General features: G+C 43.2%; 1 protein-coding gene and 1 long non-coding RNA gene across 8 annotated transcripts in view; one reads left to right on the forward strand and one right to left on the reverse strand.

Moving 5' to 3' along the window:
* Nucleotides 1-18,230, reverse strand: part of LRMDA (leucine rich melanocyte differentiation associated) — a 1,649,176-nt gene that overhangs the window by 97,253 nt on the left and 1,533,693 nt on the right. The gene's annotated exons all lie outside the window — the stretch shown is intronic.
* Nucleotides 1-18,230, forward strand: part of LOC117359385 — a 49,529-nt gene that overhangs the window by 10,540 nt on the left and 20,759 nt on the right. Inside the window, exon 2 of the long non-coding RNA XR_004539217.1 lies at nucleotides 8,748-8,845. This is a non-coding gene — a long non-coding RNA (uncharacterized LOC117359385). The remainder of the gene's footprint in view (nucleotides 1-8,747; nucleotides 8,846-18,230) is intronic.

Below are 18,230 nucleotides of genomic sequence, written 5' to 3' on the forward strand. Positions count from 1 at the left end.
GCTGCACTCATGGTCCAGAGGATCCTGAGGTTTTATACAGAAATTGCCTTTGCATTGATCACACATCATCTTGATTAGCTTTCTTTTTTTATATACAGGTTTCAGACACTTGTTTGTGAAAATCTATATAATAGATTATTTAATCATAGATGCTCTTCCTTAGTATGTGCATGTAAAATAATATTGTAATTAAATATAGTTTTCAAAAAATAATTCCAAAATATACAGTATATCATGCACTACTGGCCAAAACCCTTCAGCTAAGTGCCATAATATTGCAGGGCCCACAATATTTGTGCAAATTAACATTGCAGTGTCTTCATGTAGTCAATACTGCTTGAAAATAATATTCAAACAAACCTCTTCCAGAGACATAGGGGAAGTAGAATATGAATGGAGGTTCAGGGAGGTAGACTTAGGAGCAATGTTAAGAATTACTTTTTCACAGAGAGGATGGTGGATACCTGGAATGTCCTTCTGAGAGAGGTGGTAGAGTCAAAAATGGTGAGTGAATTTAAAAAAAAATGCATAGGTAGACACAGGGAATGTCTAAATAGAAAGAGGATGTTATCTTGGGTAGGAGTAGTGGGAACTGAGGCGTCCAAATGACAGATGGAATTTAATGTGGACAAATGCAAAATTATGAACATTGGGAAGAATAACCCAAATCATGGTTACCAAATGCTAGGGTTAGCGCTGAAGAAAAAGATCTGGGTGTCATTGTAGACAATATGATGAAACCTTCCACTTAATGTGCAGTGGTGGCCAAAAAGCAAACAAGATGCTAGAAATTATTTAAATAGGGATGGCTAACATGATAAAGAATGTTACAATGCCTCTGTATCACTCTATGGTGCAACCTCACCTGAAGCATTGCATTCAATTCTGGTTGCCTTATCTCAAAAAAAATAAAATAGAAAGGAGAGGAGATATGATTGAAGTCTACAAAATCTGAATGTGTAGAACAGGTACAAGTGGATAAATTTTTTACTCTATCAAAAATTACAAAGGCTAGGGGACACTCAATGATGTTATAGGGAAATACTTTTAAAACCAATAGGAGGAAATATTTTTTCACTCAGAGACTAGTTAAGCTCTGGAACGTGTTTCCAGAGGTTGTGGTAAGAGCAGTTAATATAGCTGGTTTTAAGAAAAGTTTGGAAAATTTCATGGAGCAAAAACCCATAGTCTGTTATTGAGACAGACATGGGGGAAGCCACTGTTTGTCCTGGATCAGTAGAATGGAATGTTGCTATTATTTGGGTTTTTGCCAGGTAACATAGTAAATGATGGCAAATAAAGATCTGAACGGTCCATCCAGTCTGCGCATTAGTTATACCTATTAAAAATATGTTTAAATGAACTTGTCTTTTCTTTGATATTTCTGGGTCGTAGACTGTAAACATAAGAACATAAGAATTGCCACTGCTGAGTCAGACCAGTGGTCCATCATGCCCAGCAGTCCGCTCACGCGGCGGCCCTCTGGTCTAAGACCAGCACCCTAACTGAGACTAGCCCTATCAGCGCACGTTCTTGTTAGGCAGAAACTTGTCTAACTTTGTCTTGAATCCTTGGAGGGTGTTTTCCCTTATAACAACCTCTGGAAGAGCGTTCCAGTTTTCTACCACTCTCTGGGTGAAGAAGAACTTCCTTAAGTTTGCATGGAATCTATCCCCTTTCAACTTTAGAGAGTGCCTTCTTGTTCTCCCTACCTTGGAGAGGGTGAACAACCTGTCCTTATCTACTAAGTCTATCCCCTTCAGTACCTTGAATGTTTCGATCATGTCCCCTCTCAATCTCCTCTGTTCGAGGGAGAAGAGGCCCAGTTTCTCTAATCTTTCACTGTACGGCAGCTCCTCCTGCCCCTTAACCATCTTAGTCGCTCTTCTCTGGACCCTTTCGAGTAGTACCGTGTCCTTCTTCATGTACGGCGACCAGTGCTGGATGCAGTACTCCAGGTGAGGACGTACCATAGCCCAGTATAGCGGCATGATAACCTTCTCTGATCTGTTCGTGATCCCCTTCTTTATCATTCCTAGCATTCTGTTTGCCCTTTTTGCTGCCGCCGCACATTGTGTGGACGGCTTCATCGACTTTTCGATCAGAACTCCCAAGTCCCTTTCCTGGGAGGTATCTCCAAGTACCGCCCTGGACATCCTGTATTCGTGCATGAGATTTTTGTTACCGACATGCAGCACTTTACACTTATCCACGTTAAACCTCATCTGCCAAGTCGATGCCCATTCCTCGAGCTTGATTATGTCACGTTGCAGATCTTCACAATCCCCTTGCGTCTTTACTACTCTGAATACCTTCGTATCATCCGCAAATTTAATCACCTTGCTCATCGTACCTATGTCCAGATCACGGGTCCAAGCACCGAGCCCTGCGGCACCCCACTGGTGACGCTCTTCCAGTCCGAGTATTGCCCATTTACCCCCACTCTCTGTTTCCTATGCTCCAGCCAGTTTTTAATCCACGTGAGTATTTCACCCTCAATTCCATGGCTTGCAATTTTCTGAAGTAGTCGTTCCTGTGGAACCTTGTTGAACGCCTTCTGAAAATCTAGATATACAATGTCAACCGGATCGTCAAACACGATCTGCCTTTGCTAAAACCGTGCTGACTGGTCCTCATCAGCCCGTGTCCGTCAAGGTGATCAATGATGCTCGAAAAAAGCCAACAGGATGCTGGGCATCATAAAGAGGGGCATAACAACCAGGACGCGGGAAGTCATCATGCCATTGTATCGAGCGATGGTGCATCCACATCTGGAATACTGCGTTCAATATTGGTCGCCGTACCTCAAGAAGGACATGGCAGTACTTGAGAGAGTCCAAAGGAGAGCAACGAAACTGGTAAGAGGGCTGGAACACTGCCCATACGCCGAGAGGTTGGAAAGGCTGGGGCTCTTCTCTCTGGAAAAAAGGAGGCTCAGGGGAGATATGATAGAGACCTTCAAGATCATGAGGGGCATAGAGAGGGTGGATAGGGACAGATTCTTCAGGCTGAAGGGGACAACAGGTACGAGGGGGCATTCGGAGAAACTGAAGGGAGATAGGTTCAAAACAAATGCAAGGAAGTTTTTTTTCACCCAAAGGGTCGTGGACACCTGGAATGCGCTACCGGAGGAAGTGATCAGGCAGAGTACGGTACAGGGATTCAAACAGGGATTGGACGGATTCCTGAGGGATAAAGGGATCGTGGGATACTGAGAGAGGTGCTGGGATGTAACACAGGTATAGAAAGCAAACCAGGTAATAAGTATAGAAACCCAACCAGGTAGTGCATGTGCAAGACCAGAGGGTTAGGACTTCGATGGGAAGATAGGACTCAATGGGAAACCAAGGTGGCAAGGGGGCCCCTTCTGGTGATTCAGACAGGTCGTGACCTGTTTGGGCTGCCGCGGGAGCGGACTGCTGGGCAGGATGGACCTATGGTCTGACCCGGCGGAGGCACTGCTTATGTTCTTATGTCCTTTATCAGTGACTCTACCATCTTTCCCGGTACTGAGGTCAGACTCACCGGTCTGTAGTAAAGTCCACCTAGTATTGTCCTAAGTTCCAAATGCTGAAGTTGTTGTCCAAGCTCACTCCAGCCTATCCAACCATCCTGTTTGCAGGATATCTACCATAAAATCTAGCCAGTAGCATCCTCATGTTCCAAGTTAGTGGCATTCCCATTGATGCCCTCCCCAGCCCATCCTACACCAAATTACCACATATGGGACACAGACTGTGCAAGTCAGTTCAGTACCGGCCTTAGATCTTTAATTTACATCCTTTGTTTTCTAATTAGATATCCTCTATGTTTATCCCATGCTTTTTAAAATTCCAGCATCGTTTTCCTCTACACAACTTCCCTCGGGAGGGCATTCCAGGCCTCTACCATCCTCTCTGTGAAAATTAATTTCCTAACATTGCTCCTGAGTCTTCCTCCCTGCCCTCTAGTTTTACCATTTCTATTCCTGGCTTGGCCACCATGAGGATGGGCTACTGGAGTCAGTATCATGAAATGTTTCTACTTTTGGGGGTTTTGTCCAAGTACTAGTGACCTGGATTAGCCACCATGAGGATGGGCTACTAGAATAGATAGACCATTGGTCTGACCCAGTAAGGCTATTCTTATGTTCTTATGCCAGACAGTCTTCTACAGTATGCCCCAAAAATAACAGGAGATTAGCCAAATCCATCAAGGTAGAACTTAGTAACATAGTAGATGACGGCAGATAACACCTGAATGGTCCATCCAGTCTGCCCAACCTGATTCAATTTAATTTTTTTAATTTTTTCTTCTTAGCTTTACCCAGTATTGTGCTTGGGTTCCAACTGCCGAAATCTCTGTTAAGGCTTACTCCAGCCCATCTACACCCTCCCAGCCATTGAAGCCCTCCCCAGCCCATCCTCCACCAAACGGCCATATACAAACACAGACCGTGCAAGTCTGCCCAATACTGGCCTTAGTTCAATATTTAATCTTATTTTCTGATTCTAGATCCCTTGTGTTCATCCCACGCTTCTTTGAACTCAGTCACAGTTTTACTCTCCACCACCTCTCTCGGGAGCGCATTCCAGGCATCCACCACCCTCTCCGTAAAGTAGAATTTCCTAACATTGCCTTTGAATCTACCACCCCTCAACCTCAAATTATGTCCTCTGGTTTTACCATTTTCCTTTCTCTGAAAAAGATTTTGTTCTACGTTAATACCCTTCAAGTATTTGAACGTCTGAATCATATCTCCCCTGTCTCTCCTTTCCTCTAGGGTATACATATTCAGGGCTTCCAGTCTCTCCAGGCCAATATTGGAAAAACTTTTATGGTTTATTTCCCTCCAAAGGCAAGAAACTGAAAGAAGATTAGCCAATCTAGCATGGGTTAACTGAGGCCAATGCCAGACAGATTTCTATGGTATGTGTTCCATAAATGGCAAGAGGCTGAAAGTAGATTAGCCAAATCCATCATGGGGGAACTGAGGCCAATGCTGGACAGACTTCTACAGTCTGTGTTCTGCAAATGACAAAAGGCAGGTGAAGTTTCAAAAGCTCCAGTGTGTTAGATCATTGTATTGCCACATATTGTGAGTGGGGTGCTGTGCAGTTTAGAGGGCAGGGGAAGACATCTCGACTGGTAAGTTGAATACTGTCAGAAATACTTGGAGTACATAAGGACAGTAGATAAGGACATGTTGTTCACCCTCTGCAAGGTAGGGAGAATGAGAGGGCACTCTCTAAAATTGAAAGGGGATAGATTTCGTACGAATGTAAGGAAGTTCTTCTTCACCCAGAGAGTGGTGGAAAACTGGAATGCTCTTCTGGAGGCTGTCATAGGGGAAAACACCCTCCAGGGATTCAAGACAAAGTTAGACAAGTTCCTGTTGAACCGTAACATGCTCAGGTAGGGCTAGTCTCAGTTAGGGCACTGATCTTTGATCAGAGGGCCGCCGCATGAGCGGACTGCTGGGCACGATGGACCACTGGTCTGACCCAGCAGCGGCAATTCTTATGAGTCTTGGTTATAATCACATATCAGACCCATCATATTTGGCTGCTTAAATGGTTGACATGGTAGTGACTTCAGAACCGGCACTTGAATATTGCTGACTGGGGCCTGCACAGAGTGGTAGGCATGGCTCTGGCCACCTTGTTGGGCAGACTAGATTGATCACGAGGATCTTTTTCTTCTGTCATTTACAGTATTAAAGATAAAGTAAGCAAAAACATAAAAGCTGACCTAATAACAGCATTTTTAATTGTATATTTTAGGGAGTCATTTATCATGGTCCCCTGTCACCCAATTATAATGAGTTTTATTACAAAGCTGCCTCAGGGGCTGGAGGAATGCTCACAACCCTCTAAATGAGAACGACATCTCTGCTTGCACAAATTGCCCTGACTGCTTTCATATACATTGTGGTATCTCTTAATACCAATTATGTCTTCACTTTATGTTTTCTCCTATGATTGTGTCTCTCCTCAACCCATCTCTTTCTTATCTTCCCACATTTCTTTCTCTGTGATCTATTACGTGGAACCCTTCCCTCCTATCACTTTTTCTCTGCCTCTATACAGTTATCTTCTCTCTTCCCAGTCCACTCCAGTGGCATATCATGGGTCTCCAGTGGTAGACATCTACCAGAATTAGCATTTAGGATGTCTCTGAAAGGGAGAAGATTTCATTCTGGTCATAGAAGTAAAAATATTGCAAGGCACTCCCTCGTATAAAGCTTATGGCACATGCTTGTCCTAAATTTATATACAGTGGGACCCATAATAAAAAAACATAGACGCCCAAAAAACATCCTAAATCAGCACTTGGATTTCCTAATCGCCAGGATGTCCAAATGTTGATAATCAAAACCATCTTTCTGTACGTTTAGCACAGTGTTCTAGTGTCTGAATGTTCAGAGCAGGAAATGGGCGTGGTGGAGGTGTGTTATGGGTGGGCTTTGGGTAGTCTCAAGGGCAGCTTAGACATGGACATCTTGCTGCAATAATCAAACATTTTGCTAGACATCCTGGACAGAACTTATATGTTTGGAACTAGACCTGTTTTAGAAAGATCTAAGTGCCACAAAGGTGCCAAAACTGACCAGATGACCACTGCATGCATCAATGTAAGACACCCCCCACACTCCCCCAGTGCTCACAGACCCTCTCACACCGACAAAGATCAGAATACAAATGCACATACCTGTCTCCAGAACATCAGCACCTGTATAGGAAAGTCTAGTAGAGCTGCACACAGGTGTTTTAAGTAACCTGGTGGGTGGGTTAGTGAACCATAGAGAGGAGTAGCAAGTCCCATAAGCCATTCTAAATGCTACATTTATGGTAGAAAATGTGAGCCAATCAAAAAAAGGCCCCCCCAAAACCCCTATTCTACTGCCATAAAGGTGCCACCTGCAGCCATAAGGACTATTAGGGTTGTAAACAGGTAGGTATAGTGGGTTTTAGTGATTTTCTTTGGGGGGGGGGCTTACCATAACCTATAAGGGAGGTCTGGTGAGATTTTTATCTGGCACCCTTTATGTGAAGTTCACAGCAGTACTCTCTAAGGTGCCCTACTTCTCTGTTCCCATGTCTGGGTGGCCAGTCCATTATAGGACTGGCCCCTCCCACATCCAAATGGTCTTGTTCTGGGCGTTTAAGATTTGGACATAATTTTGGTCGAAAATGTGGTATAAAGATAGATGTTCTGGTGGTCTAGGTGTTCCAATGGCCTGGACGTCCAAATAGAGGATTAAAAAAAAAATTATTTCTAGACATATGGTGGTTTGCCTTTTGAAAAAGGCATTTTCTTACTGCCGACGTTGGATGTCTAGTGCCATACATCCAAATCGGACTTAGACGTATGTTTTGGAAATGCCCCCAGTGTGTTCTCATTATTCTCTATGGTTAGGTTTCTAGAAAACCCCAGGGAATACTGAAAACACAAATATGGAACCATTGATTCTATGGAACATACAACCCTGTTTACAGTATAGTTTTGCTACCTAACACCATAAATTCATCATTTCGTGTACACTTGTTGTATAGGACACTTTGCTTATTATATTCTGCATTTTATAAATTTATTTTATATACTTTTGTAAAAGCAGCCCTCATGATCAGCTCTTTGAATATCTTCATCCTCATGGGATGCATGACTGTGAATAAGTGAAAATGCCCAAGAATAGCGAAAATAGGTTACACTTTCATTTTTGCGTAAATAAGAGAATCCATGTGTATGAAACATGTGGATAAAATAGTTGAATACTTCTGACTATCCAACAGTAACACTCACTGCTGGATATATATCGGTATATTCAATTCAATGCCACCAATTCTGTGGATAGCAACACGGAATATATGTGAAATATTTAAAAGCAGGTGCTGCTGGTGTTTATATAAAACGTTAACTACAGTGTTTGAAGAGGGATCCCAAAATGACTATCACCCAGTGTATGGTGAAGGGTCATTGATGTGATATACCACCTTTCTGTGGCACAACCAAAGTGGTTTACATTTATTGTAAGCAGGTACTTTCAGGTGCTTTCTTTATCTGGTAGAAAATAACTGAGCAATTTTCATTTTAATCAAATTTCTAGTTTTCTATTTTCTAACACAACAGGGATGACTTCTATGGGTAAAGGATGAAGGGCACGGAGAAAGTAAAAGAGGAATATTTAAATTACTTTCCACAATTTAAACAATACTTTTCCAATTAAATTTAGATGAGTTGGGTGCCAAAAACTAGGAAATAGAGAGAGAGAAAAGGATATGGACAAATTTGATGAAGTATCTGCTTAGTCAGGTGTCAGACCTGTGAATGACAAGGGGATGCCAGATTGTAACTCAAAAACATTGCCAGAAAAAAACCCCCAAAACAACTGACTGTCTTCTCATGTGTTCCCAATTAAGATGACATTAGGGGTCTAGTTTGTAAACTAAATAAAATTCCTAAGGGTTAGTTAAATGATTTCTGTTTTAGTTTTTCAGTAAATTAAAAATAGCACCCTTAACAAAAGAAGTCATTTGACAACCTCTGCAAACTGCCACAGACTAGCAGAAATCACAAGGTTTGTGCTGAATTTGAATAACAGCAAGTTTAGTTTAGATACTCATTAAGGAAAATATGACAGCCTTATGAGTATACAGACATTTTTTGTTCTGTTTCACCTTAGGCAACTTTTTTAGGATGATATTCAGGTAATTGAAATTCTCTGCAAAGCAGTTAAGACTAAAATGCATTTTATTTCATCTAAGAAGAAAGGAAGGTGCAGCTGAAAATGTGACATGGTGGCTCCACAGGTTATGGGGTAGCTGGATTGGAGGCAGAAGGCTACAACTCCCCAGAAACCAACCAGGTCAGTAGCAGAAGGTTGGTAATGATTAGGCCTCCCTACCAAAGTGATAGGGAGAAAACTTTGTATAAAGAAGCAGAACTACAGACTGCAACTCTCACTAGGGTTAGCACAGGGGTAAGGAACTCCGGTCCTCGAGAGCCATATTCCAGTCGGGTTTTCAGGATATCCGCAATGAATATGCATGAGATCTATTTTACATGCACTGCTTTCAATGCATATTCATTGGGGAAATCCTGAAAACCCGACTGGAATACGGCTCTCGAGGACCAGAGTTCCCTACCCCTGAGTTAGCATATGGCCCAGAAAAAGGAGGACAGATTGAGATTTCTGGGTTTTACTTCCATTGAAAGCAATGGAAGTAAAACTCGAATGTCCCAATCCGTCCACCTTTTTCTGGAGTTATGTGGTAACCCTAGCTCTCACATACCAACTGAGTTGTTGCTCATGAGTTGCTGAAGACCAAGTAATACTATAGGAGTTTGATAAATGCATTCATATGGGATGTTCCATATCATGTGCATATTTTGAGCATTTTAGCTCCTTTGTGCAATAGGTGATGGAGCAGATTATAGAACCTGGGAGGGTCATCCACTACTTAGATGATTTCTTATTTGTAGGTAGATTCTTAGAGGAATTCCAAATGATTTTGGATGCATTTGTTAAAGTAGCCAGAAATTTTGGAATTCATCAGTGACGCGGCAGAGGGAAGGCCTCTGCGGGGAAGGCTGCGAAGCAGCCCATTCAGAGTGCTGCCGCCGCTGCTGTTTTGAAGACTTCGGAGTGGAAGTATGTATGCCAGGCTCATGGAGGGAGAGTCGTGGGGTTCCGCTGCACAGATGGAAGACGCTGCAGAGGGAAGATCCGCTGCACAGAGGAAAGACGCTACAGAGGCAAGGCCTGGCCCCAGAGGGGAAGACTGCGAAGTAGCTTGTTCAGAGCACTTCTGCTGTTTTTGGAGGCCTCGGAACTGCTGAACAAGGGGATGGGAGAGAGGCGAGGAAAGATGCTGTACATGGGTGGGGGGAGAGAAAGGAAAGATGAAAAATTGGGGTGGAGGCGAGGAAGGGAGAAATGATTGGTAAATCAGGCAGCACTAGTGTCAGGGATGGAGTCGGGGAGTGTCGGGGTGCCTTTGGGGAGTCAATCTTAACTAGGGTTTATTTTTGGGGTAAGGGTTATATTAGGAGACTCTTTAAAAATCATACTAGGGCTTATTTTTGGGGTAGGTCTTATTTTTGGGGAAACAAAGTAGGAATGCTCCTCTTTGATGTGTTACCTTTCTTTTCCTATTCTAATTCTAATCTATAAGAATATAAGAATAGCCATACTGTATCAGACTAATGGTCCATATAGCCTAGTAGCTAGACAAATCCAGGCCACTAGTACCTGGCAAAAACCAAAATAGTAGTGGCATTCCATGCTACCGATCCAGGACTTCCCCTACGTCTGTCTAATAACAAACTATGGACTCCAGGAAAAGTTGTATCAGATGATTGTTATGTTTGTTAAAATTTATAAATAATAATTTAAAAAGTACACTATTCCAGCAACAAATTTCATCCTGACTTGATGCCAAATTTCGTTTAATAGTATTGCATTGCGGGGGAGTGGCACAATCTTCTCTTACTCACTGAAGTTATGTACAAGTACTTGCTTTCTGTTTTTATTTATTTATTTTAAAATTTATATACCACATACAATTATGCGGTTTCCATACCACATACATAAAATCTTGTTTCCCTCTGATTATCATATATAACATAATATAATAATTATAACTTTATTTTTCTATACCGCTAACACCCAAAAAGTTCTAGGTGGTTCACAGAATAGAAAGGACTGAACATTCTAGTGAATGTTCTAGCACACAGAAAGGCAGTATAATACAGTGGTACCTCGGTTTACGAGTGCACTGGTTTGCGAGTGTTTTGCAAGACGAGCAAAACATTCGCAAAATCAGTACCTCGGAAACTGAGCGTTCCTCGATTTGAGAGCGGCGCCCCCCCATGATCCGACATCCTCCCCCCCCGCCACGATCGGGTACCCCCCCCCGCCGTGATTGGGCACCCCCCCGCCGCTTCTTACTATCATCTGGGCCTGGGCACCGGCACTGGCATGTCCTGTGTGTTGGTGCCGTGCCCGAAGATCGGACTCTTCTTTTTGCTGGGCCTTGAGCATCTGCGCATGCTCAAGCCCTGCGAGTTCATGTTCTCTCCGAGATCTCCAAGAATCTCGGAAAGAGCGTGAACTCGCAGGCCTTAAGCATACACAGATGCTCAAGGCCCAGCAAGAAGAGGAGGCCGATCTTCGGGCACCGGCACCAACGCACAGGACATGCCGATGCCGGTGCCCAGGCCCAGATGACAGTAAGAAGCGGCGGGGGGGGTACCCAATTGTGGTGGGGGGGTGCCCGATAGTGGCGGGGGGGGGGGTGCTGGATCGCGGGGGGAGAGTGCCAAATCGCGGGGGAGGGTGCCGGATCGCAAAGGGGCCTTCGGGGGGGGGGGAGCAATGCTGGTTCTCGTGTGGAGGGGGATAGAGCAGCGCCGCTGGCCTCGGGGGAGGGGGGGCAACGTATCAAAGTGAGTTTCCATTATTTCCTATGGGGAAACTCGCTTTGATGAAGAGCATTTTGGATTACGAGCATGCTCCTGGAACGGATTATGCTCGTAATCCAAGGTACCACTGTATTTCAATAATGAAAAATACAGTATGAATCTATGACATAGTCATCAATCAAGTAACAAATTTTATGAACAAATAGGTCTTAACCAGTTTTCTAAAGGTGCAATAAGATGCAGATTGTTGAATCAGATCGTCTAACCATACTTGACCTTTATCTGCTTGATAAGTCAAAGAGCGAGCAAAATACTTTTTATAACTGCAATTTTTGGGATTAGGAAAAGTGAATAAGCCAGTACGCTGAGTAGACCTAGTCAAACAGTACAATTCAAAATGAAACATGTCTAAACAACATCTTTAATTGTTCCTGTTATAATAGGGATAGAGCACAAATTCAATCAATTCAGAAATACAAGCAACCTTTAAATCATACATTAATGTCACCTCAAGATGCCCCAGTGCATCCCAAGGCAGGCCTTTTTAAGTTGTGGGAAGGTGTGGCTCACTGATTGAGCTGCTGCTTCTGCACTCAGAGGTTGCGAGATCAAATCCCAGTGCTGCTCCTTATGACCCTGGGCATGTCACTTAATCCTCCAGTGCCCGCCACTTTGAATGTCAGCTTTAAAATGCCAAAGCCACAAAAAGGCGGTATACAAGTCCCCATTCCCTTTCCACAGCTTCATTAAAGGACCCCTAAGTGAGTTGCACATCTATGTTATAAAATATCACTGAGCACACAGCTAGCACTTAAACACATTTACTGTTATTGTCATATACATAAGTACTTGTATTCTACAACTTACACAAGCAGTCAGTATGCAACTTTAGGCAACCATTTGTAGAATGATAGAGCTTTTGTCTCCATTGTTAAGGTTTATCTTTTCTCACAGGGAGTGATATATTTTGTATGTTCCTTTAAACAGCATTTCTGTAAAGAGCTGATTCAAGCAGGCATATTCTGTTCTGATTAAAACATAATGGAAAGGAAAAAAAAAAAAAAAAAAAAGAGAGAGAGAGAAACATAAAATTTCCTGCAGGGGTAGGCAATGATAGATGAGGAGTATAAGCTTCAAGACTTGCCATGGAAAGATTTAGAAGGCATTTGTTTCTGAATTGTCTTTCTTTCAAGAAAAACAGTTGAAGGATGAAGTTAAATTCACAAGGAAATAAATTTTGACTGAAATGAGAGATCATGCTGAGAAGCTAATTTAAGAGAAATGAAATTAATTTTAGTGACATTTATTCTACTTAGCAAAACATGGCGATGAAACATAGCGGCTCTGTTACTCTGCGATAAGAGGCGAGTAATTTAAGACTGGGTATAGCTACTGTCTACAACGATTTAATCCTGCTGGTACAACATCGCTTGTGACCTATCATTAAAGGTTTAAAGTAAAACTGACAATTATTATTAGCTGGTAATTGGATTTTGGAGATTCTGTATGAAGTTAGAATAATTTAAATGGCTGTTGACACTGGGAGGGCTCTGCTAAAGCTCTGATTCAGCTGTATTTGTCTATTTATTTAGCCTTCTAAAAGTATGGATGACCCAGGATGCCACTCAGAGGTTGTTATGATCTCTTATTATTAAGATGAGCCTTCATGAGCAGGCTGATATGCCTGAAAAAACATACAGTGGAAATTATGGATTAGGAACAGAAATAATAAAAGTTTGATTTAGTCTATCCAAAAGCTCCAAGTTTTCTGTTGTACCTAAATGGTGGGAGTAGGGAAAAGTTCCATTAAGTATATACAGTATAATTACTATTGGTAGTTTTTAAAAAGGGTGCCTATGTGATTCCTGTTTTATAAAAGCAAAGAGCAATGAGCAGAACATGCCAAAAGAATACCGTATTTTCACTCATATACCGCACACCCATGTAAAACGCGCACACGGGTATAGCGCGCGGGGAACACAAATTTATGTAAAGAAATTTTTATATACCGCGCACACCCGTATACCGCGCATGCCGCCCCGACTCTCCCGTCGCCGCCCGACTCTCCTTTCGTCCGCCCCGACTCTCCTCTGGCCACCCCGACTCTCCTTTCGCCCACCCCGACTCTCCTCTCCCCCTTGAAGTCCTGTCCCCACCCTGAAAGCCTGATGCCCCCCCCGACGTCCAATTCACCCCCCCCGCAGGACCGCTCGCACCCCCACCCTGAAGGACCGCTCGCACCCCGACAGCCTCCCCACCCCCCCATCATGGAGAAGCTCCTACCGTTGTCCTGCTGCTTCCTCTGCCAGCGGTCCCGGCCCTTCTGTGAGCCCTGTGTCTGCTGCTTCCTCTTCCGGCGGTCCCGGCCCTTCTGTGAGCCTTGCGTATGCTGCTTCCTCTTCTGGCGGTCCCGGCCCTACTGTGAGCCCTGCGCCTGCGCTGCTTCCTCTTCCGGTGGTCCCGCCCTTTCTCTGACATCACAGAAAGGGCGGGACCGCCGGAAGAGGAAGCAGCGCAGGCGCAGGGCTCACAGATGGGCCGGGACCACCGGAAGAGGAAGCAGCAGACGTAGGGCTCATAGAAGGGCCGGGACCGCCGGAAGAGGAAGAAGCAGACGCAGGGCTCACAGAAGGGCCGGGACCGCCGGCAGAGGAAGCAGCAGGACAACGGTAGGAGCTTCTCCATGATGGGGGTGGGGGGGGTGGGGAGGCTGTGGGGGTGCGAGCGGTCCTTCGGGGTGCGAATGCGAGCGGTCCTTCGGGGTGGGGGTGCGAGCATTCCTGCGGGGTGAATCGGACGTCAGGGGGGGGAACTATGTAAAAAAAAAGTTGTAAAATGCGCTCACGCGTATAACGCGCATGGTTATGCACGGTTTGTAAAATCGTGTATAACGCACGCATTATATGCGTGAAAATACGGTACTATAGTTAGGGCGCTAGATGTAACCTCTCCTTTAGTAAATATAAAACATATAGGTTGTGCCGAGTCTCAAGGCAGGGGCGTACTTGTTCCTTTTACATTTAGGAGCCCTTCTACTAAACATGCAGTTTGCACACACTACTGCAGAAACACATTAATGCATTTTGCAGTATGTTGCCTGTCTGTGCATGCTAACCCATGCGTTGCAGACTCCCTTTCTTTTCCAAACTACCCTCATATCTAGTATCTCTATCCCCCCTCTGCACCATCCCTTGTGTCCAACTTCTCTCCCTTTCTGTTCCTTCCCTCCCTAAATCCCATTGTCCATCATCTCTCTCCTCTCCTATATTTTTAGACCCATTATTTCTTCCCCCCCAAAGTCCAGCATATGCACGTCTCTTTGAACCTGGCCCTTCCCTCCCTCCCTCCCTCCATGTACTTCTACACCAGGGCCCACTCCCCTGAAGGTCTGTCTCCCTGAAGGCCTGTACCTCCCCCTAAAGGTCTGTATTCCACCCCTAAAGGCTTGCCTGTTCCCCCTGAAGGCCTGTGCCACCATTCCTGAAGGCCTGTCTCCCCCCCTTAAAGGCCTGTCCCCCCTTGAAGGCCTGTCTCCGCCTCTTGAAGGTTTGCCCCCCCTTAAAGACCTGTCCTCCCTTGAAGGCTTGTGTCCCCCCTTGAAGGCCTGTCCCCCCCTTAAAGGCTTTCATCCTAACCCTGAAGGCCTGTCCCCCTTGACAGCCTGCATCCCCCCTAAAGTCCTGCCTGCCTGTCCTCCCTGAAGGCCTGTCTACCCTACTTGTAGGTTTATCTCCCCTCTAAAGGCCTATCCCCCCATTAAAGGCCTGCATCCCACCCCTGAAGGCCTGCCTGTCCCCCCTGAAGGCCGCTCCTGCTTTAGGGGGGCGAGGGGGGAGGGTCAGCTGAATCGGGAAGCCAATTTCTTTTTTTTTTCAAATCGAATTGAATCGATTCATCCGAAGTGAATCGGTGAACCGATTTGAATCGTGAATCTGGCAGCACTAGTAACTAGAAATGCCAGAATAATTCTTGAGTGGATTAGAAGAGGAATGTCCAGTAGGAAAATACAAGTGATAGTGCCTTTGTATAAGTCTGTAGAGTACTGTGTGTAATTCTGGAAATCACACTTCAAAATGACATGAATCAGAAGGGAGCAGCCTTACAAATTTAAATAGCTATATTCTGATTAAATAGGAAAGAATAGAGAGATATAGCAGAGCCATTTAAATACCTCCAAGATATACTGTAAATACAAAGAAGTTATACCTTTATGATAGATAGAACTAGAACAGTGGTTCCCAACCCTGTCCAGGAGGCCCACCAGCCAGTCAGGTTTACAGGATAGTCCTAATGAATATGCATGAGATAAATTTGTATATAATGGAGGTGACAGGCATGCAAATCTGTGCCATGCATATTCATTAGGGCTATCCTGAAAACCTGACTGGCTGGTGGTCCTCCAGGACAGGGTTGGGAACCACTGCTCTAGAATAAGGAGCAGTCATAGGATGTTGGTGAAAGATGATACACTCAGGAATAATCTAAGGCAATATTTCTGTACACTAAGGATAGCACATGCATGGAATAGCCTCCCAGTGGTAGTTGTGGAAACTGTGGTGGTATCAGAATTCACAAAAAACAAACATGAGACAGTTATCAAGGAGAGAAAAAGGATTGTGGCTTTTTGTTTGGATGGGACATAGATTGACCATATACTCTTTTTCTGCCATCATTATGTGTTTCTATATTTTTATAAGTGAATCATAAAAAAAGTTTCCATTGACGCTATGAACATATGCAGACTGGTTCTGAAAGATGGGAAGTTGGGTAGCTTCTATTTCACAGTATAAAAGAGCATAGTTGAAACATACTTTTCGAAATGCAGAATATATTTGTTTCTTTAGACCAGAAACAATGTAGTGTGCCTTAAAAATGCCAAGCATCCCATGAGAAAAATAAAGTTGTCACAGAATAATATTTTATGACATGGAGTTTTAATTATAGACAATGAATTTCAGAAAACTAACAATGGAACTGGAGTCATAGCAGCAGTTATTAGAAATTTATAGCGTATTCATTTGTGCCATAACTGGTACCCTTATGACTTTGACTCTATGGTTATTAAAACATTGCCACAAATATGTAAAGATCTGTTGGAGTGGCACTTAGTCCATAGAATAAATGTGCCCAGCATGAAAGTGTATGGTGAGTATGTGCATACATACACAAATCACCTTAAAATGCTTTTATCTAGAGCTCAAATGCAATCAGTGTGATACTAATTTATAGAAGCACAGAAAACAACTGATTTCCAGTAAGTATAACATCAAAGATTAACAGTTAACTGATTTGTTTACTGTAAAATATAATATTCTTTGACAGATGTACAGCTCCATTCATCATTAACCTCTGTTTTTATGTAATACAACTGTTCAGTTTCAATAAACCTGCATTTCTTAGGGAAAGTAAGCAAGCCATTTTTATAAATGTTTTTGATTGGTCGCTGTTAAGAACTGAAGTACAGTATAAGCTTCATTACAATAATTGTAACCATTATTATTACTTAAGAACAGCCATATTGGGTCAGACCAATGGTCTATCTAGCCCAGTTTCCTATTTCCAACAGTGACCAATTCTGGTCACAGTACCTGGCAGAAACCCAAATAGCAGCAACAATTCCTTACATTCAGGGCTAGTAGTGTCTGTCTCAATAGCATATTATGGACTTTTCCTCCAGGAACTTGTGGAAAACCTCTCTTAAACCCAGCTTTGCTAACTGTTGTAACCACATCCTCTGGCAATGAGTTCCAGAGCTTAACTATTCTTTGAGTTTAAAAAAAAAAAATTAAAAAATTCCTTATTTGTTTTAAAAGTATTCCCATGTAATTTCATTGAGTATGCCCTGGTTTTTGTACTTTTTGAAAGAGTGAAAAATCAATTCACTCTTACCTGTTGTAACACTGCTCAGGATTTTGTAGACTTCGATCATATTCCCCCTCATCCATCTGCTTTCCAAGTTGAAGAGCCCCAACCTCTAATCTTTTCTCATACAAAAGAAGTTCCATTCCCTTTATCATTTTGGTCGCTCTTCTTTGAACCTTTTCTAATTCTGCGATATCTTTTTTGAGCTAAGGCAACCAGAACTGAACACCATGGAGTGATACAGACAGAGGCATTATAGCATTCTTTGTCTTATTTACCATCCCTTTTCTAACAATTCCAAGCATCGTGTTTGCTTTCTTGGCCGCTGCTACATATTGAGCGGAAGGTTTCAGCATAGTGTCTACGATGACACCTAGATCTTTTTCTTGGGCACAGACCTCTAAGGTTTGGAATAAAGTATCTTTGAAAGATGTTGCTAAAACATGGAAGTTAGGGCACCCCAATAGTGAGGTTGCAATAAAGGAATAATAAAGTGCCTTTAAATAAAGAGCAGACATTCTCGAAACTGATGAGCAAATATTTTTTGAACTGTCTGCATACAAATGCTACAAGACTAAAACATAAGATGAGAGAATATATAACACTCTTTGAAAAGTTAGATATAATAGGCATCTATGAAACCTTATGGAAGGAGGTTAACCAAAGGGACACTGTTGTATTAGAGTACAAACTATATTGTAGTGCCAGGGTAGATCATATTAGTGGAGGAGTAGCGTTATATGTTAAAGAGAGCCTTGAATCAAATAGACTAAAACTTTTGCAGGAAACAAAATATACTTTGGAATCCTTGTGGATAAAAATTCCATGTGTAAAGGGGAAAAGTATAGTGACAGGAGAAGAGAGTGACTAAGGGCTCCTTTTTACAAAGGTGCGTTAGGGCCTTAATGCGCGGAATAGCGTGTGCTAAAATGTCACGCGCGCTAGCCACTACTGCCTCCTCTTGA

Source organism: Geotrypetes seraphini, chromosome 4 (genome assembly GCF_902459505.1).
Source record: "Geotrypetes seraphini chromosome 4, aGeoSer1.1, whole genome shotgun sequence".
NCBI classification, from domain to species: Eukaryota; Metazoa; Chordata; class Amphibia; order Gymnophiona; family Dermophiidae; genus Geotrypetes; species Geotrypetes seraphini.